The sequence below is a fragment of the Mirounga leonina genome, unplaced genomic scaffold, assembly GCF_011800145.1.
Source record: "Mirounga leonina isolate KUSES-001 unplaced genomic scaffold, KU_Mleo_1.0 Mir_174, whole genome shotgun sequence".
Classification (NCBI taxonomy): domain Eukaryota; kingdom Metazoa; phylum Chordata; class Mammalia; order Carnivora; family Phocidae; genus Mirounga; species Mirounga leonina.
Window position 1 is genome coordinate 72,619,795 of NW_023270451.1, and position 21,557 is coordinate 72,641,351.

Here is a 21,557-nt window from a genome sequence, read left to right on the forward strand (position 1 = left end):
GCCATGAAAGCAGGGTGAAGGGGAGATCTTAGCCTTAGTGACCCATCTTCCACTCTTCAGGACCTAGTTTCGTCACCCATCTAAGCTCTTCTTTGCTTCTCATTCCTAAGGAATACTTTGTAGTCAGACATATTTGAGAATTATGAGATCATTAGGAAATAAATCATCTAAGTCTGTGTTATTAACTTCCTACTTTGGGTGATTTTCTTTACTAACATTTGTTCCTTTATGGACATCCTATTGGCTACCTACTTTTGTGTCCAGGATGAGGAAAAACAAAATCTAAAAAGAGTGGCAGGTAGTTAAATGTACTGTTCTTTCCTTTGCACTGTGGTGTTTAGTGTAGGGAATGACTTTGACCCTGTTTAAGCCCTGACCAGCTTGCTTCCTGGATTAATTAAGTCTTTGATCTGTGATGATTCTTAAGCAGGCACTCTCATTCTCCTTGATTGAAAGGAAGTATTAGATTAGAGAATATCTGCCTGGAAAGGCCAGTGTTTTGGACAGCTGCATTACTATGATTTAAGAGTAATGGAAGACCTCTATTTTGTCTCTATTGTTTAATCCTTTGAAGTTAATTCCTTGGACACTTATGGCAAGGCTCTCATTAAAATACAAAAATGACGTAAGTGACAACACATAAAACAGTTATCACTTTGAACACCTTTGAGGAGTGAGTTTTTTAAGTAGTAACTAACACTTCTTTGGCACCACAGAGCACTTCATGCACAATTTAACTCATCATTCCTCACAAAAGCCCTGTCATAGGGTAGTATTATTATTATTCCTTTCCTATAGATGAGCAAAGGGAGGGACAGAGAAGTCAATAACTTGCCCAAGGTTGCACAGCTACTAAGTGGCTTACTGGGATTCAAACCCCCAGTGTCCATCTCCAATGCCTACCTGTTTAGCCTGTGTCCTTTGCTGCCTATCATCTAGGAGAGAAGTGACAGAAATAGGACACAGGGCCGGTAAATGCTGACACAAGGGAGGAGGGAGCCCGGGTCCAGTGCATTGGGCACACAGCCCATGGAGGGGAGGCCTGAGTCCAGGTAGGAACTCTTCTGAAGGGACACAAAGGAAGGGTTTAGAGGGCTGGAGCAGCATAAATCACCCTTTGGCCAAGGGCCTTCCTTCTTCCTGGCTAGTGGACCTTAATCCTTTTATGCAGACAGGCTCTGACTTCAGGGCTCTGCCTTCTGAAGGACTGATCAATTCCCTTCATACCTAATAAAACTGGCAGACTCTGTCTGCCACCTTGAGATCCAAGGATAAAGTGGGGGTGAGGGGGCAGTATCAAGGGGATATGGGAGTGATCCTTAAGTAGATACGGAAAGTCATTTGCCACCTATGGGAAGCAAAGTCCACAATCTGCATAACAGTGGGGCAAGCTCTTGATGAGAGAGAATGAAAGCTGTTGGTGTCATTGCTACATCTAGATGTCTGGATGGAGACTCCAACAGGGGGATTTATGCCCCTGGAAGGCAAGCTCTGTGAACTGTAAGCCCCAGAGACTTCTTGCTGGAGAGACAGATTCACAAAGCTCCACATAAGCCCAAATATTCACAGATGTGAAGCCACAAAGGTTACCACCGCTGCTGTTTCTGCTGGAGGATTTACTAGTCCTAAAGTAAAGAATGAGTTTTAGTTCTGGGGGACTGCCCTTTCACAGAAAAGGCCAGAATCCAAACCAGGATTCAAATCTCATTCTGATTCTCTCTCTGTCTCTGTCTCTCTGTCCCTTCCTTCCTCCTTCTCTCCCTCTCTCTTTCTCCATCACCCACAGTGTCTGATTCTAAATATAACTCAAACAACCAGAAACATTAGAAGATACGTAAGGAGAACTAAAACAAAAGAGCATGGAGCAATCCTTTGGTTTCCCAACAGACCAGACAATGGTAGAGAAATACAGAAAAGCTTCTGCCAAATCCATCATGCCATGACTCCAACTTCCCAATTCTTTCATCATCAGAAGAGAGTCGGTCGGGTACTATCAGCAGAAATAGGCTTTACAAGGAGTAATGCAAGCACTGCACTGTGATTTAAGCTTCTTAAAAAACCCAGACTTATGGCACTTAGCCTGATAACAGATTCTATCTCAAAAATGTCTTCTCTCTGACATCCTGTCTTTTGAAGAAACGCAGAAACTAGTAATGTGGATTAGTCTATTTATAAATTTTTGGCCTTATTCATCTTCTAGAATTAGAAAAAAATTAAAACATTGACTGGTTAATACCATAATTAGGAACAACACAAGTTACAAAATAGCAACGTGGAAGGTAATTTGGGGATTAAAATAGGCTTTTGGCTTTCACGATTCATACGATTTTGTATGTCAGACAGGCTGGCATTTGTGTGGGGGTGGGGGGGAGGCAGCGAGGGTGATGGAGTGGGGAGACTTCCAGATTTAGAGTGCATAGGACCAAAGGAAAGCCACTTTTTTTTTTTTTAATGTTGGTGGGATTTGCGTGATTTAAGTTCTTATTTTATTAATGTTTTACAGTAAGTGTGGGGAGTAAAGACAAGGATGGAGTAAGGGAAAGGAAGAAAAGTATCCTACAAGTTCCTTGGACTACTGAAGGATGTACTGGAATAAGAAAGTTCAGTAAAAGTATCATGTCCCTATTACCACGGAGTGCTTGGTGGAGATATGTGACAGGGACAAGGCAACTCTTTAGGTGTGGTAGAAGTGACTGCTGACAGAGAATTAACCCTACATCAAACCTGGCACACATGGAAGACCATGCAATGCAGATGCTACACGGTTGGGCAGATGAAAAGCTGACTCCAGAATGTACTTCCTAGCACATGAGTAGGAACATATATGCCCCTTCTCTGGTCTGAGTGTCTCTTCCTCTCCAGTAGGGAAGGGAGACCCTACACACCATGCAGCAATGGTAAAACTGTTGGGCAAGACTCCTTAAGAAAAGAGAAAGATTTCTTTTTTATATTTGCTGGTGGTGTTGATTGACCAGAAGTGACTTCTTTGACTTTGGGGCAGTAGTGTCCTGGTGATAACCTAATCTACACTCATATAGGAGAGTGAAAACAAGGCCTCTTAAGACCTAGACTAGTAGGAAGGGTAATATGTGGGTTCTGGCTAAGGATAAGGGCACGAAACAGCTAATTCTGTAACACCACAAATGAACTGTCACAGATAGACGAGATCTTGGCTTTTTCCATTCACACAAAAACTCACCTTTCCTAGCTTATACTACTAAATCTAAGGTCAGCTTAATCACAGGTTGGGACATTATTACTGTGTTTCCACAGTTAAGGTGAAAAGCTACATTCTTAATAGGTTTTTCTTCCCCAATTAAATGGATTTGAATAAGCTGAAAGCCTAAAAACTGGGGACTCTTTTCATTATTTTATTTATTGCGGGCAACCCTTAAAACTTCTACTGCCATTTTCTTTTAACTTACAAAATTGTAAGGTATGAAATGGACAGGGATAAGTTATTACACGAATCATAGATATGGTCAACATTTATCTAATTTTATCCATTGAGCAAAGACAGCTAAAGGGGGTAAGTTCTTTTAAGAAGAAGCTAATGTGTTTAAAGTGAAGAATACTACACTAGCCTTTTTTTTTTCCTGAACTGGGGGGAAAAATGGATACATACAATTGAACAGGATGGGAAGGAATGTGTCCATTCAACAAACACCCACCATTTGTGTAACAGTTCTGTCAAAGTGGAGTTAGGCATGGATCATTGGTTTATCTTTGGCAGTGATCTCATGTTTTAGGTACCTAGAGTGAGATTATATAGCTGGGTAATGGCTGGGTATAGTGAGTGGATATAGGTTTTAATTTCAATTCTCAGCAAATGATGATGAGCACAGATTAGCATTTTAGTTTGCACATCCTCTGTGCCCGAATCATCCACTGCCGTGAAGCTTGAGCTTTAGGTGAGAAAGCTGGATTCTTCGATAACTCCTTTGTGGGTTTGCTCCAACCTAAGAGATGGTTTTCTTAATAGAGAAAATATTTGATGCTAAACAGGAGACTTAAGTCTTGAAAACATTTTACAGTGGTGATGGATGTTTTGATTCAGGAATAGGCTCTTTAAAAAGTCAAATGCATATTCACCCCCCACTTTTAAATATTTTATTTTTTAAGTAATCTCTACACCCAAGGTGGGACTTGAACTCACAACACAGAGATCAAGAGTTGCATGCTCTACCAACTGAGCCAGCCAGGTGCCCCTGCACATTATCTCCTTTTAAGCATTACCTTCTGTTAAGCAACAGAATTATATTTTTTGGCTTGAAGTAGTGCTTCCTGCTATATTTGAAGGTTTTCTTGGTAGATATTACTGTCTCTTCCAATATTTCTTCAAAATTTCCCCCTATCTGGGAGGTTTTATTAGAGGCTATCTTAGAAGTCCCCTCCTCCTAACAAACAGCCCAGTGGATGAGACTTTGGAGGTTGCAGAACTGAGGATTCTAGGTGGGCACAGATAACCTGGATTAGAAGGTGGGTTCAGCCCTGCAATGCTTAATCCACTGGTGCTAAAACGTGTCTCCTCGCCATCCAACAGTTTGCTGTACCTGTTATCTCAATACCAAGAGCCATTTTGACAGTGAGCAAGTCCTGGTATTACCGAAGGTGGCGGGCCATCTCACACTCTTGGTGTTCCTGAGATCACTCTCCAGTTGCCCGGTGCTATCCTGGTAGCTAGCCACGTCGGCACTGTGCCGCCCCTCCCGCTCTAGGACCTGCCTCTCCAACGACTCCTTGGCCACAGGCAGCCCTTCGGTCTCCACGGTGCGTGCCTGCAGCCAGCGACAGTACTTGTGAACCTCCTGGCGGCTGGCCCCGATGGCCTCAGTGCTGTGCGCCGCCTGCTAGTTCAGGTTGGCAAACTTGGACTTGTACACTCCTCCACTGACCCAGCAGCCAGGGACTCATACTGAGCACAGATCTCGCTCAACGCGCAGCTCAGGTCTGGTTTGGCCACGGCCACGTCCACCTCGACAGTGGCCTGCGACTTGGCCACCTCCTCCTCTTGCACCCGGCGCACGGAGGCCAGCTATTTCAGCAGAGACTCCAGCTTCTTCTCCAGGTCCAGGAGGGCCAGCGAGGCGCCATCCACGCCACGCTGTTGCACCCTCAACGGGCCCTACGCGCTCCTCCTCGAAGCCCGACCGCAGAGGCTGCACCTCTTCTCCCAGGCTGTCGCTAGGCAGCGAGGTCTGCGCGTGCGCCGAGCACGCCTCCTTCAGCTGCGCGCGCAGCTGGCGCCGGAAAAGCTCGCGACGTGCGACGGGTCTGCGTGGTGCTGCCCCAGCGCAGCCCGCCCGACGTGGCGCGCGCGCTTCGGCGTCTCTGGCTGGTGCATCCCCGCGGTGAACGCGGCGAAGTGGTCGTCGCGGCCTTGCAACTGCTCCTTCTCATGGGTGCGGATGACCCTGGGTTCAGCCGTTGAACGCCGCAGGGCCTCTGGCGGTAGGCCAGGCTCAGGCCCAGGCCGAGCGACGAGGCCGAGGAGCAGGCGGCCGAGGAGGCCACACCGCAACGGGACAGTGACTGCGAGCTACCCGTGCTCCCGGCGCTGGAGCGTCAGGAGGACGGGCGAGGGCCATCTCCGAACACCCTGTGGTAGCAGGGGGAGGCGCACAGGTAGTGCTCTGAGCTTCACGAAGCTCCTGGGACCAGGACCAGGGCTGGGAGAGCAGCTGCTGCTGAAGCTACAGAGGAGTCTCCTTTCAGGAGGTGCGTTGGACAGGCCAGGGAAAGCGGCTCCTACCCGGCCCCACCCGCACGCCTACTCCACCCGCCCCGCAGCACCGCTCCTCCACTGGCCGCCTCCATTATCTGGTCTGCCCCTGATGTCTCCCCCTCATTCCGTCTGTCCACCGTACACTTGCCTGCTTCCGGTACTGCCTCTCCAGCTTCTACTGGTCCCTTTTACAGCTTCCTCCTCCATGGCTAACCTGCCATTCTAGTCTCTCGATTGGAGTTCTTGCCAGCCTTGAAGCTTTGCTCTGTCATTTTCACGCAGTCTCCCTCTCTTTCTCTCTTTGGCTTCACCACGGGCCCTTGCTCCCTGACTGTAATCAAACTAGCCCACCAAACAAGAAACCAAACCGACAAACACCCACATGAACAAAACCACTTTCCCTCCGCTCTGCTGGCGCCGGTAAGCAAGTGCCTTCGCTATTTCTCTTCATTACAGAACTTCTGAAAAAAGTCATCTTTGTCAACTGCTTCCATCCGGATACCACCAATTCGCTTCTTAATCGTAAGCTGGCTTCAGCTCTTATCCATAATTTTGTTAAAGGTCAGTAGTCAGCTGGTTACCAAATGCAGTGCTCCATTTTATTCTCATTTTGCCTAATCACTTTATATGTGGACCCTGTTCCCTCATCCTAATCACCTCACCATGCCTATGAAATTCTCACCTCCTTAGGCTTCCCTGATAATAATTTCTCATATCTCCTTTTATCCCTGTGTCTCCTTGTCTTCTTTTCCAGCTTGAAATACAAGTTCCCGCTAAGAATCTGCCCTTGGCCCTCTACTCCATCCTCATTTCTGTATGGTCTCTTGGTGAGCTCATTCAGTCCCATGGCTTTACTTCTTCCTTGTTTGTGACTCATTTCTGAAACCCGGTCTCTAGCCCTGACAACTCCTCTTGGAAGTTTCCACCCATGTGTTCTACAAGTGTGTTGATCTTAACAGATTCAAATCTAAATAATTATTTTCTTTCCGGAACATTTACTTCTTCCCATTTCTGTTAATTAAGATCTTTATAATTGCACCAGCTCAAAACTGATAGATCTTTAATTCTCCCCTTTCTTTGGTCCCACATCTGATTAGTGGTCAAGTTCTGTTACTTTTGTTCGAAACATGTTATCTTTTGTTTTCGTTCTTTCCTTTTTATTCCCGCCAACACCCTCTAGTTCAAGATCTGGTTTCCTCTCACTTCCTTTAAGGACAGTCTCCTAGTGGGTTTCCCTGCTTCCAGTCCTACCTTCCTGAGCTGCACTTTATACTCTGACACAGCACTACCATGTTAATTCCTGAAGCACGCATCTAAGCTGGTTATGTCCCTGCTCAGACACTTTCAGTGGCTGCTTAATACCTAAAGCGTAAAGACCCAAATGCACACAATACAGGTGGGACCCTCTACCTCTAGTTCCAAACTACCTCTCCAGTTTTATTTCCTGTGAATTTTTTCCCTCCACCAGTTTTTACTTTGGCCACCAATACATATAAGCACATGCTGTAATTTTATATCCAATAGCAAGAAACAAAAACTCTAATTCAAAATGACATAATAACCATGTTTGTTTATGATTTAGTTGATAACTAAACTTACGGGTTATATGCTATGTGTAAAAAATTATGACAAGTTCTGAAGCAGAATGGGCCCCGGGGGCAGAAAGGTCTCCACTGTGATTCTGCTACTTTGTAATTCTCTTGAGGGAAATGAGTTCTCCTTTGCTAACCATCTCCACTTTGGAACTCACACGGCACTGATCACAGTGTGCTTTGTGTTACAATTACTTGTTACCTGTCTTATCCCTGCTGGTATTGGCGGGGCGGGGGGCAATAAATTACACCCTTCTCCCCACTTGAGAGGGAGGAGTGGCAGATAAGATCAAAACAATACTTTATTATTGATAAAACTGGTTCTGAAGAAAGGTGCCTTGTTGTGCTGCAATAATAGGCTCCCTAAGACACGAAACACCAGAATTTGACAGACTCCTGCAATCACAGGTAGGGTTAGAGGACACCGGGCTCCTGCCGGTGGTGGTGGTGGTGGTGGGGGGGACATATGCATGCACCTCCCTGTCAGATCTTTCAGTTACATCCAGGAAACTTGCTCCTCCACAGGGAGGGGTAAGGCATGGGATAACAGGGGTGTTTAGGAAAGAACAACTCTTCTAGATATCATAGAAGTCAGAATCCTTTCTGATAAAACTGTGGACTTCTGACATCAAGGACTATATTTTGTATACATCTTTTAGGTGACATATTGAATGCTTAATAATGTCAGATAAATTATATACCATAATTATTACTATAATTTTTTAGTTATATACCATTGAATCAATATATATTATTATATAATAAATGTGATACAATGTTATACCATGGATTTAGAACATTTTACGCAGTTATATATATTAACAAATTATTAAAATTCAAAAGGCTGCTGATATGCAACAGTGACATTACCAGAGACTTACAGAGGAAAAGCTGGTTATTACACAGGAAAACACTCTTGGGCCTGCCTAGCATGAGGAGAGGCACATAGAGAAAATGAATACACTTCTAGTTCTTATGCATATCCAGAGGTAATGAGCAAATAAAGCAATGTTTCCTATAAAGAATTATTTCTTAAAATCATATCAGCTGCTAGATTTTTTTTTTCCTTTCAGAATTCATGAGAAAACTAACTTACTTTATTTTTCAAGAGTGAATCATTTTGTACCACCCACACACTCCATATGATGCCAGCCATCTGGATCTGTAGAAAATTAGTGTTTGAGAGTCACTGTTTTTAATTTTCATTAAGATATTTGGTGTCAAGTAGATGCAGCACAAGTGTTTCTCTTTGAAGTGCCTTAGTATTGATGCATCACCTCATAGCATGTAATTCAAAATTTATACATATTAGTTTATTTGGAGGGGTCTTGAGAGAAAAATACACTAACAAACACCATTCAGGGTATTTGAATAACTGAGTTTGCGTGGGTGAAATATTGATGTAAACCTTAGAACTTAAACTTGGGTAGTAATACCATATATGCATATAATCTGGCGAGCGTATGTGTGTGTGTGTATCATGCAGGACACTTATTTGGATAACCGTCAAACACTCCTAAAGGAATGGTATTTCTCTCTGTGTGTAGGTAGAGCTTTGTGCTCTTAGGGGAAATAAATGTATACATTTATTCTAAGCACTGTGGGGTGCCTAGGATTGCTCCTGGGACTTAATTTAACACATTATCCTATTACCATAAGGGACTTGAAAGTTGAATTTGGAACTTTTTGTAAAATTTTATGGCCACCTGAGGTAGTTCTGGGAGGTAGAGATATATACCAAGCCCCTCAGAGGAAACCACTGAATAATAAGGGAATGTCAGTTGAGACAAGACCGTGTTTGTGGGCCTTGTGCTGCTTCCCTTGTGGTACCTGAGGGAGAGTGAGCTTCTGGCTGGGGGAGTGCTGTGTGCAAATCTGGAAGCTCTACAGTCTTCTGGAAGAGCTCAGTGTACTGGTGGCTCCTGAGATCACAGCTGGTGTCCATGTTCTGAGGGGTTTGATACAGTCCTGCAGCAGTAACCTATGGAGAAATGTCTTGGGGACACTGATGAGTGCTCTGTGGGAAGCTGATGATATTACTACTGAAAGGAAAAACTCCATAAAGATGCTGACTAGAAATCTAGAAAAGCTACTCATGCCTCAAATCCCAGGAAGGAAAGGAATGACCAGATACAGTGTCATATTTTTTTTAAAAAGTCCTTTGTGAGGGGCTTTTGGCTTCCTGCATACAGTGCCTTCCATGGGAAATGTAATATAAGACCTTGTCTTCTGTGTGCCTAGTAAAGGAAAAGGAATGAAGACAGAGGTCACTTTCTGCCTTAAGAACCACCTCCACGAACATCAAAAACCCAAAACAAATGTCTCCCTTAAATGGAGAGAATAATAACTGGATTATGATAGATGAAGTCCCCAAATCTCTTAATGGAGGCGTAAGATCAATGAAAGCCTATGAAGGGAGTCTCAAATTCCGGTTTAGAATGTGACCCTGCCAAAGAAGACAACACATTTATGTACTTACAGCTCTTTGTACAGATACATATGTACATGAGGGTGTAGGGCTGTAGAAAAATTCACACCCTTAGATGCACACCTTGGCTCCTTCCACTGCCCTCATGCTACTCCACATTCTGCCTACTCCCAGACGGACCTTCCTTTCATTCATCAGACACTTCGAACAGAAATTTCTATCTTATATGTAGACAAAATGAGTGCCACTCACCATCCCTTAGAGAACAAATATAAACGATACATTGTCTGGCCTATGGCAACTGATTTGGCTAATGACAACTATGCCAAGATGGCCTTAAATCCTTAGAGAACTAACACTGGTGGTGTTTGATGGGAGAATACATCACCACCAAAAAAGATGGTCCTTGACAAATTTTTATATATGTTGCTCAGGATTCATTTATATATATAATATGTTTTTAATATATTTATAAATAAATATATTTTATATATTTATATATATACTGCATTGTGAGGATTTATGTTTTTCATCAAATTACAGTAATTATATATAATACATTATAAATACAAGTTTATATTATAAATGTATAAATTATATGCAAAATAGAAATACATAAATTATAGATAATTTATAAATTATATACAATATATTATAAATAACAAATATATTAAATGTATAAATGTTATAAATAAAATACATTATAAATATATATAATAACATTTCATATAATATATATTATATATTTTTATATTTATATGCATAAATATGTTATATATATTTATATTTTAAATATATATGTATACATGTGTATATAAATATATATATATATTTAAAGATTTTATTTATTTGACAGAGAGAGCCAGCGAGAGAAGGAACACAGCAGGGGGAGTGGGAGAGGGAGAAGCAGGCCTCCCGCTGAGCGGGGAGCCCGATGTGGGGCTCGATCCCAGGACCCTGGAATCATGACCTGAGCCGAAGGCAGATGCTTAATGACTGAGCCACCCAGGCGCCCCTAAATGTATTCATATATATATATATGCTGCTTTGCTGTGAGGATTTGTTTTTCATCAAATTAGAAAATTCTCACCATTACCTTTTCCAATATTGCCTCAGCTCCATTCTCTCTCCTTCATTTCTAGAAATCCTTTTAGACTTAATTGAACCTTCTCATGCTGCCTTTTCTGTCTTAACCTCCCAAGTTTTCCATCTTGTTATTTCTCTGGAATCCATTCTGGTACGATGTTTTAGCTTGGACTCCTTGTTCACGAATTTTCCTTCAAACATGTCTAATCTACTGTTTAGTATGCCCACTGAGTTTTTAATTTCAGTAACTATGTATTTTACTTCTAGAATTTCTATTTGGTTCTTAAAAAAAAAGCACTTTTTTTTTGGTCATAACACCCTGTTTTTCTTGTGGATTTTTTTCTTTTTGTAATGTTTTTATTCTAAACATCCCTATTTTATATTCTTTCAGATTGTTGCAGTAGCTCCATTCTTTGGGAGGTGGGAGGTGGTGGTGGTGAATTCCTATTGACTCTTGCCCATGATGGATTTGTCCCTTCAGTGTTTTGCCATTTCTTTTATTGTGAGCTCATCTCATGTGGGGCTTGCTTATTTTTGTGAAACTAACTGTATTCTGCGTTGTGGAATGTCTCTCTAGAGTGTTTTTGTAACTGCTTCTGCCAGGCACTCCCAGAATATTACTAGCCAGGGACCAGTTTTTACATTAATTTCTTGGCTTGAAAGTTTCTGGGCCATTCCAGTAGGGAAATTTCAAAAACCAAATTCATTGGTAGACCAGGCCCAGGGTTTCACATTCTCAGGAAAGGCTTTTTTCCACAAAGAGAGACAAATGAGTTTCTGTGTCATCTTGCTGTGCTAGTTGGGGGCTGGGAGGGGTCAGTATTCTCCTGGATGGGTTCAGGCCTAAAAGGATCTTGGCTTCATGTAGTAATCTCATCTCTACCCCCATTTTGTGGAGGCTCAAGGCCTTATCTCCTGTGGTCATTAAAATCCAAATTCTAAGGGTTATGAAGATCTGTGACTCACTCCAATTTTGAGGGCAAATGGAGCATCACTTTACATGCTGACTTATTTGCTTTCATTCTTTCTCCTATGATTTCCCCTTCTTTCCTATGATCTTAATTTTGCTTTTAAAATATTTTTTTGTTGGGGCGCCTGGGTGGCTCAGTCGGTTAAACGTCCGACTCTTGGTTTTGGCTCAGGTTGTGATCTCAGGGTCATGAGATCAGAGTTCCACATGGGGCTCCGTGCTAAGTGCAGAGTCTGCTTGAGATTCTTTCCCTCTCCCTCCCCCCTCGGCCCCTCCCCCCACTCGTGCTTATGTGCACTCTCTCTCAAATAAATAAATAAAATCTTAACTTTTTCTTGTTGTATTTTATCCTGCTATTGTAGGCATACTTGAAGGGAGAGTTTTCAAGTTATATTAGCCTGCCATATTACCAGAATTAGAAGTCCTTTCATCTGTGCTTTATGTTTTTCCCCCTTACTGTTAGATCAAGACCTTTGTGACTTATGCTAGGACTTCTGCATTAGCCCTCTCATGCAGTTTCCTCCGAGGTGTCTAAGATACCATCTCTCAGATACATCTTTCTAAAATACCACTTTGACCATGTGATTTTCTGGCTTAACCACTGTTCATGGTCCCCATGTTGCCTGTGGAATAAAGTCTGAATTCCCTGTCCTTGCATTTAAGGTCATCTGTAATCCGGCCTCCAATTAAATATATTTTCTATTGGTTTTAGTGATGTTTTTGATTTTTTTCTGTGGAACAACTCAACATCAGCACAACCAGCACTACCTGGTATATAAAACTGTGAGATGGGTTCTCAGCTATAGGACAAGTATTTTTTATCTATTTTAGTGTGGATTGGATTAGTCCTTATATCACCCCAAATCTTAGCACATGCCCTGACCTCAACAGGCACTCATACCTGCTTCTTAAATTTAACTGGAAAGCAGACATTGGTGATTGGACTTCCAGCCATAGAAGAAACAACTGGGGCAGAGCTTTACCTTGATTGGTTTTGGAGATTGTCTATTTCCTACTGTGTGCAGTAAGAGAAAACTGTGCAGAGGAGGTCACACATAGAACGTGACACAGATGGCATACATTTACATAAACAGGAGTAAAATTCATACTCTCTGTTTTTTACAATGGCTTGTAGTTTTCAAACCATTTTTATAGCCACAGTCCATTTGATCTTTACAACAACCTGTATGGTAGGCAGAGAAAATTTGGAAAGAAGTAAACAAGTCCAGAAAGATTATTCATGTATTCACTCAATGATTGAACAACTATTTATTGTACCACCTACGTACCAGGCACTGGGCTAGGGCTGGATGAAATGTGCTAAGACAGTACTTCATGGACCTAGAAATCTTACAGCTTTGTGACTTATCCAAGCCTCTTACCCAAGAAATGATGAACTTGGAATTAGCACCCAACTCCTTGACCTGGAAGAGAATGTCACCTAAGTTATCTTTGCTATCTCTTTTCGAGCTAGGTTTACTGTTCCTCACAGTTATTTCCTCTTTTTGCTGGGCACATAATTAGACTGTACTTCCTAGCCTTCCATGGAGGTGAAGGTGGTCATGTGACTGAATGAATTCTAACCAGTGAAACATGCCGAGGTGACGTACAGTACTCCAGGCCTGGACCACAGAAACACTCCACATGTAATCGTCTCTCCTTTTTTTCCTTTAGTGGCTGAATGCAGAAAATTCCAAGGACCAAGAAAAGGGTGAAGCCACAGACGGAAGAAACCAGATTTCCAGAATGACACATGGTAGGCAGCCTGTCTGTCAGGAGCACTTCATGTGACTTCACGTGAGAAATAAACTTTTGCTGTAAGCCAACTGGGATTTGGGAGGTTTTTTGGTTTTTGTTATTGTTGTTTTGTTTCGTGTTTTTATTTTGTTGTTTTGTTTTGTTTTGTTTTTAGAGTAGATAGCGTACCCTAAGAAGTATATCCTTCAAATTAAAGCCTAAAATGGTACTACAAGAGTGGTAACCAAATGGCATAACTTTTAAGTGATCTATTAAACTGTACCCCCTAGATTCTTTATTGGTAACTTAGATGTAGATATCGATATTCTCATCAAATGTAAAGGATATACCAGCACTCCAGGACATTTTGAAATTTCAAATGATACTCAGCAATGTTATAGGCCCAGTGTATCTCAATATCAACAAGGCATTTGACCAGGCATTTTGAATAAAAGAGTGAAATAGGGGTACTACTCAATGAATTCAAAGCTGCTTAAACAGACCAGATGATTAGTGGATGCATTCAAGTAAGTAGAGGTTCTGCAAATGAAATATTGGGCTATTCTCTTATACTTGTTTTGGTCCACATTTTTATCAGTGTCTTGCATGAGGCTAGAGTAGGTATGCTGATCAAATGCGCTAGTGACACAACTCTGGAGGGGATAGAAATAAGATATAAGATAGTTGACAGAATCAAGATTCAGAATTATCTTGACATGCTGCAGTGCTTGGCCAAAACTAATAACATGAAATGTAATAAGGATAAATGCAAAGTCTTGTGTTTAGGTCCCCAAATGAATTAGAGGAATACAGGATGGAGAACATGTAACTTGGCAGCAGTTGATGTAAAAGGGCCCTGGGGGTCCTATTTGACCAAAAGCTTGATTTGAGCCAACAGTGTGATTGGCTGCACAAGCTGAGCTGCGTTAATGCAAGTGTTGTGTGATCATCATGAGACACATCAGGCTCTGCACTCTTCAGATGAAATCTGGGCTATTATTTTTAAAATCTGTGTATATGGGCACAGGGACAAACTGGAGACTACACAGAGGAGGTGATGAGGATGGTGAATAAAGATGTCTCCGGCCTCTGCATCCATAGCATACTGCTGGTGACCTTCTTAGTGTTTGTGTTGTTCTCTGGCTTTCTGCTGCAGTCTTTCTCACCCACTAGACTGCATGCTCCATTAAAAAAAAAGTGACGATAACCATAATGATGATGATGATGATAGTACCAACAATGGCTATGGGTGATATTGATTGAGTTCTTCCATGTGCAAGACACTTCTCTGAATGCTTTACATGTATGATCTTATTCATGTATGGCAGCCCTGTGAAATGGATTCGACTAGTGTCCCCGTTCATAGATGAACTAGGTATCGTGGGGTTAAGTTCCTTACTAAATGGTGGAATCAGGGCTCACACTCAGGCAATTTGACCTAGGACTGGTGTTCTTAACCATATGCTATCTGTAGCTCTGAGACTCCCCAAGCTCAAGCACGCAGTTCATGTTCAATCATCTTAATGGGGGAGACAAGAGTGGCACCTAGAAATCAGGTTACAGAAAGAACCAAAAAGGGGCAGAGCCCCTCCCTGAGTAGTACGGCAGATTTGTATAGTGCCCACCGCATGTAAGAAGAGAAATATGCTCATGAGGTTTTGATATGCCCATACTAGTAGTCACAATAATAATAATTTTACATGTTTATGATCAGATGTTAGTTTCCAAGGGCATTTTATTTATTTTATGCTTTTGAAGTATAATGGGCTTATAATACTATATTAGTTTCAGGTGTCAAAAGCATTTTTAAAAAGCTTGATATCCTTTAATCTTCTGAATGCCTTGTGAAGCAAGCACAGCAAGTTTAGAATGAGGAAACAAACCCAAAAAGGTTATGTTTGTCCATCCATCCAGGTATTTATTCCACAAACATTTTCAAGTGCCCGTTATGTTCTAGGCACCACAGCAAGATCCAAAGAGCTTTGTAAAGGAGGTGTTGTCTTTATCTGATAGATAAGGAAATGGAAGTCCTGAAGACTACATTAGTGTTGGCGCGCTCTCACACACACACTTGCACGCACATGCACACACATGATATATACATGATATATGTCTGGGTCCCACATTATATATTTTTCTTTCAAAGGATGGAATTGGAATGGTCATTTCCTTGCTGCCTCATGGTTAAATTTCACAGTCCTGTGTGCCAGAAGGGAGTTTCCATGATATCCAACTAGTAGTTGAGTAACTAGTAGTGGAGTTCTTGGTTCCCATTATGAGATTCTAACCATGATATAGGTAGGTTGTGTGAAAAAAATCGAAGTGACATTCATGCAAAAGGGAGTCATTACTAATAGTAGGAATGAAAATAGAAATAAACACCTATTAGAAAATGAGATCATCCTTGGAGAGTGCTTTGAGATCTTTGGGGAAATGTGGTTGGGGTGGGGGAGCATGCTGGGACACCTTCCCTCTGTGGGTTCCAGACATTCCAGGCTCCCAGCCTCCCAGCTATGGAATGTCCTGGAATGTGCTCGAATCAGTGTGGGCTTTGGAGCCTGGGAGCAGTAGGGCTCGGCTAGCAGGGGCTGGTCTGGCCCACCTGGGATCTCTGGTGTGGTTCAGCAGCCCCCAGGGCTGGGAGGGGAGGAGACTAATAGGAAATGCAGAACTTGTCACTGCAGGCCTCCTGGAGAGCGAGGTCAGCCTGGAGCATAAAGAAGATAGCGGTGGTTCTGTCCCATCTTATAAGTGTCCACAGTGTCAGCATATTTCCAACAGAGGCTATCCAAATGTGTTTGGATAGCCAAAACCCCGTGTTGGCTGAGAGTTATAAACAATGTGTCACCTACCCTTCTTTCTTGGAAATGGGCATTGTCTCTCTAAGCAGTCTTCTATTTCTTTAAGGTTAGGACTGAAGAGAGATTGTGGGACCTGGGCAGTGAAGGGTGAAGAGTGCTAGTAGTGGTAAGAGAGGCAACACGTTTGGTCCTCTGTCCCTGGACTTTCTTGGGGACTCTCCTGCCTACCTCTCTGCCCCAGTTTATACAGACACAATGGTCAGCCTCTCTGCAGCAGCCTTAAAAGTGAGTCAATAAAAGAGGAGGGTTGGTATACTTATCAGGGGAAAGTTGCTGTTTCTCTCCCACAGAGGCCTTAGAGACTTCTACATTTCCCAGCACTTCCCAGAAGTGAGCATGGGGGAAGGAAAATTACTGCTTGGAGTGCAGTTGGCAGGGGCTTGGGATCAGCCCCCTTGGGCCTGGCTTGGTGCCTCTATGGAGAAGCATCTTTAACTTCCATTGCCAGAGGGTGTTTTGCTTCTAGGGAGGGGAGGAGGAGATGGAGGAAATAAAAGCACAAAAATGAAAAACAAAGAATTCCTGAAGGTCCGATAAGCAGTTCAACTATGCACCAAAACATAAATATTTGGCCAAATTAGTTACTCCAAATGCTTCATATTTCTAAAATTGAACCACGGTTTTGTTATACTTTGAAGTTTTTCAGCTCTTGACAATCCTGTGCAAAGCTAAGGGGCGTGGGGACTGGAGTTCATTTCCTTCCCCGAGGTCCCAGCAAATACTTAGCTTCTTTCTTTTTGATGCCTGGTAAAATGATTTTGCTTTTTGGTTGGTCCTCTCTTTCCAAATGGAGATGTTGTCTGTGTAGTCACTCAAGTCAGCATTTTATCAGTGAACAAGCAGCAAGCAGCATGTACTGGGAACTATTAGATCGGAATGGATCAGAAAGGCTCTGATGGTTATTAACATATCTGCATCCTAGTATCTGCAATAGTGCTGCTATCTAATTTCTCTTTGCCTTTTGTTGAATTCACCTTTGTAGATTTGCATGATGTTAGTTATAGAGCTTCTCACAAATACAGGTCTCAAATCTAATTTATTTATGCGTGGCAGAAATCTGTTGTTCCCTTGGGCAGAAGAATTAACGTCTATAACACTGAGTATTTTATGTGATCCTCAAGCAGTTGATTAATTTCCTCAATGCAGTCTTTTAATAAATTCAGTGAAAAACAGCCAATCAGATTAGTTGTTTGCTGTCACTTAAAAAATAAGTGGAAATGGTAAGGTCTAGAAAACAGAGGACCCTCTTTTCCTTTAGCACCCGTGTTTGAGGTTGTTAAATTAATTAAACAAGGGGGCCATTAGACAGAGGTGACTTTAATGCCTTAGTAGCCTATGTAAGCAAACCCAAACCTAAACTTGCAGTGTTTCAAGGTTAAGAAATCAAAACCTAAAGACAATCCATCAAAAATGAGGCTTTCCCCGATAAAGCAACTGTGTAAGCTGTAGACAGCCTAGTAATTTCCATGCTTTGCTTCTGCCTCTTCTCTGTAAAGTCTCTGGCAGGGTTCCTGTAGGTGGTGGGGCGCTTCTAATTACTTCTGGTTTGACATAGCCTAATATGACTCAATTTTCACTCAAAGCCTTAGAAATTTCGTATGCCTCAGTTTATCTTTTTTTTAAAGATTTTGTTTACTTATTTGAGGGGGAGAGAGAGAGCGTGTGCGTGGGGAAAGGGGAGGGGCAGAGGGAGAGGGAGAGAGAGAACCTCAAGCACACTCCCCACTGAGCATGGAGCCTGATGTGAGGCTCAATCCCATGACACTGAGATGAAATCAAGAGTCAGACACTCAACTGACTGAGCCATCCAGGCACCCCTCCTTCAGTTTATCTTTTAACAAGGGGAAGGTCAAGGCTCTTGGCCAATGGGAAACTTTTCTTCTAGTAGCATTCATTGTACTTCATGGTAATGAGAACCGTTTTTGTAAAGCACACAATGGGTGGTGGCAGACAGAACTGTCACTTTCTAGGCAAAGTGGCCGAGGAGGTATTCAAGCTTGCTCTTAGACCAGAAATCTTTTTACCTAATTTCCGGAAAACAAGACCAGAGACTGCATCCAGATGTTTCTGATGCGAGTGTGTAGCTTAGGGTTCAGGTTAGTTATGTAATGGAGAAAATTAGAGGCCCTGCCTTTTTAGACTTGGCTTAAATTATCTATTCTCTTCTACCAGGAACTATTTGTGGGGGTGGGGGGGAAGGAAAAAAATGAGGGAAAGAGAGCAAGATTGGTTGCATAATTTTATGTAAGAAATGTTGAACGCATTGAGAGCACAGGAGGTTCACCTATGTATGCAGACATTACCTGAATTACTCTGAAAGAGCCTGATTGGGCTGGAATCACCAGCAATGGTAGGCAAAATCAAAGTAAGCTGATTCAGAGGCACCTGGGTGGCTCATTCGGTTAAGTGTCCAACTGTTGATTTCGGCTCATAGTCTTGCGTTCAAGCCCTGCATCAGGCTCTGCACTGGGTGTGGGGCCTGCTTGAGATTCTCTCTCTCCCTCTGCACCCCCTCACCTCCCACTTGCAGGCATGCCCTTTCTCTTAAAAAAAGGAAAAAAGAAAAAAGTAAGCCAGTCCAAATAAGCTCAGAGGAACAAGATCCTTCAGGAAACACTACCTGTTAGTCTTCCTGCTCACTGTAACTGTCTTTCCCCCAAAGGAGCTTCTCCCTATCCTTCCTAAGCCTGTGAAGGCCCTTCTGTCTTTGCTCTTGAAAGGGCAGTTGAAATGCCTCTTTCTCCAGGAAGCCTTTCTTAGAGAAAATAAGTGACACTCCTCCCCTTCTCTGGACTCTCACAGAATCTTCCTTGTACCTCTTTATGGCACTTATTTAGTTGTACCATATATTGTAGCAATTTATGTTTGCACCTTACCCTTCTCCCCCACCTATCTCATCTTATCTGTAAGCTTCTAGGAGAGGAGATCTGTGAGATATTTTACTTTGTACCTCCTCATTCTTTAGCACAGTGCATTGTAACTTAACAGAGCACATAGTGTGTGTTTATTAATAAAATGAATGCATCCAAAGCATCTCTACTGCACAGGAATAACCTGCAACCTAATGTTCTTACAAGCGAGGATTAAAAAAAGGTTAAAACTTTACTTTTTAAGTTAGTTTAAAAAATACTTCCTCAGTATCCTCTATCAAAACTCAGTATCAGGCATCTTAAATTTGGACTGAACAGTTTAGAGTGTAATAGTTTAAGTAAACATTTTTCTTTTTCTTTTTGTCTTTCTTGGGAACACATGACACTTTGCTGGACAAAAAGGAAAACTGTCTGGGTGGGAGAAATAGGGTGGGGCTGGTGAAGTCTGAAGTCTGTTACTGGATTTAGTTGAAAATACCAAACTGTGCTCAAGAAAGAACTCTGCATTAAATGGACTCCCTCACACGGTACTTGGGGGTGCCTTCTGTGAAGACCGGAATTAGAAAGTTTTGGGAGCTGAGAGTTAAGCTGAACGAAAGGTACCTATTTTAAACCAAAACATACGCAGGGAGGGGAGGAGCTTAACCTAAATTCTAAATTCTAAATTCTACCACTCAGCTCTCACCCCTTAGACCTATCTTCTCTGATAAATTTTCTCTGGTTACATTAAAAAGGAGGGGTTGTTGCTGTTGTTTTGCCATCCCTTAGTAAGAGCAATTTAAAATATACTTGGTCTCCTTTCAGTGTTCTAGAAGTTATGCCTTTCATCTCCCAATTGTTCTATATGATACTGGGGTGAGGTGGTTTTGTTTTGTTTTGTTTTATTTTTTTGCAAGGTGGTCTTAATATTCGAGTAATGGGGAGATGGAGAACAAGTGGTAGAAGAATTAGAAGAAAAAAAGAAAATGGGGAAGACAATTCCTGTCCTTTTTGCTCAGCGTCCAAGAGTTTTGGAAGACTTTGGGAGCCTTTTTGTTGTGGTGATGGTGGAATTTCTTGTTCAGTTTGTGATAGATCATGTTATCTGTCATGGTTGTGTGGGTTTGAGGAAGCAACTGCTGTTAGTTCGGGATGATGGGAGAGAACCTGTGGGCCTTCAGCGGAAAGAGCCTGATTGGGCTGGAATCACCAGCAATGGTACCTTCAGGCCTGGGAGCTTAGATTCTGTCATGTGAATATTACTGCAGTTTGGACTTTTGGGGAAGGAGGAATCTGGTGAGAAATAATAACTAGAGATTAGTCTGATGAGGCTAGAGAGATGTAAAGAGAAAAGAGGCTTGTTTATTTTTCTTCACAAATACAAAGAAATACCTGTCCGTCCTGGAACCAATAATGGAAATGACACAAGTGTGTGGAGCAAGGAATGGGACTTTGAAGGGACAAGTCCAGAGGAGCAAGATAAAGGGCAGTTGTGGGATGGATCTAGCCTCAGAAGATTTCTGAAAGCAGAAGGGCAAGATACACCTGCAGCCAGGGACTCAGGTGATCACTGGAACATTGTGAAGGAATTCTGTTTAGCTAACCCTAGAGGGGGTGCTTTTTCAGAGTTCCAGAAGACAGCAGGAAAGTTAAGTGGTGCCAAGGACATGCACAGATTTCTGAGGTGCCAGAGGTACAAGGGTAAACTACGTTTCTATAATTTTTTAAATCATTTAATTTAGAGAACAGATGCAGGTTTCTAGAGCTCAAGATTGGACACAAAATTTTCTCAGTCTCACAGAAAGCACATTCTCAGACCTCTTCAGGGAATGCAGTTCTCAGTAATGCTGTTCCAGAAGGGAACCAATAGGCCCAGCTCTCTAGAACTAAAGGAGTCTGAGGAAGAAATAGAGAATGGGCCCTTCAGAAACCCCGAAGCAAGTGTTGTGATCATGTGAGTGCTGGGAACCCTGGGGTCTTGATGGGTACTGTCTCTCTGAGTCCTGAGTCCTAGCATCACCAGAGCAGACCCCTCTCCAGTCTCTGACTTCCTCTGCCGGGTTTCTACCCATTGATGATCCAGCCTCGGTTCCAAATCTAAGCTTGGAGGAACAGCCTCAGGAGACTTGCATTTTTTTTTTTTTTTAAGACTTATTTATTTTGGAGTGGGGTGGCCAGAGGAAGAGGGAGAGAGAATCCCAAGCAGACTCCCAGCTGAGCTCGGAGCCCAAAAGCAGGATCCCAGGACCCTGAAATCATGACCTGAGCCAAATTCAAGAGTCCGAGGCTTAACCGACAGCCACCCAGCA

General features: G+C 42.5%; 1 pseudogene; it reads right to left on the bottom strand.

Moving 5' to 3' along the window:
• Positions 1-4,255: 4,255 nt before the first annotated feature.
• Positions 4,256-5,997, bottom strand: LOC118020569 (annotated as a pseudogene).
• Positions 5,998-21,557: the final 15,560 nt, after the last annotated feature.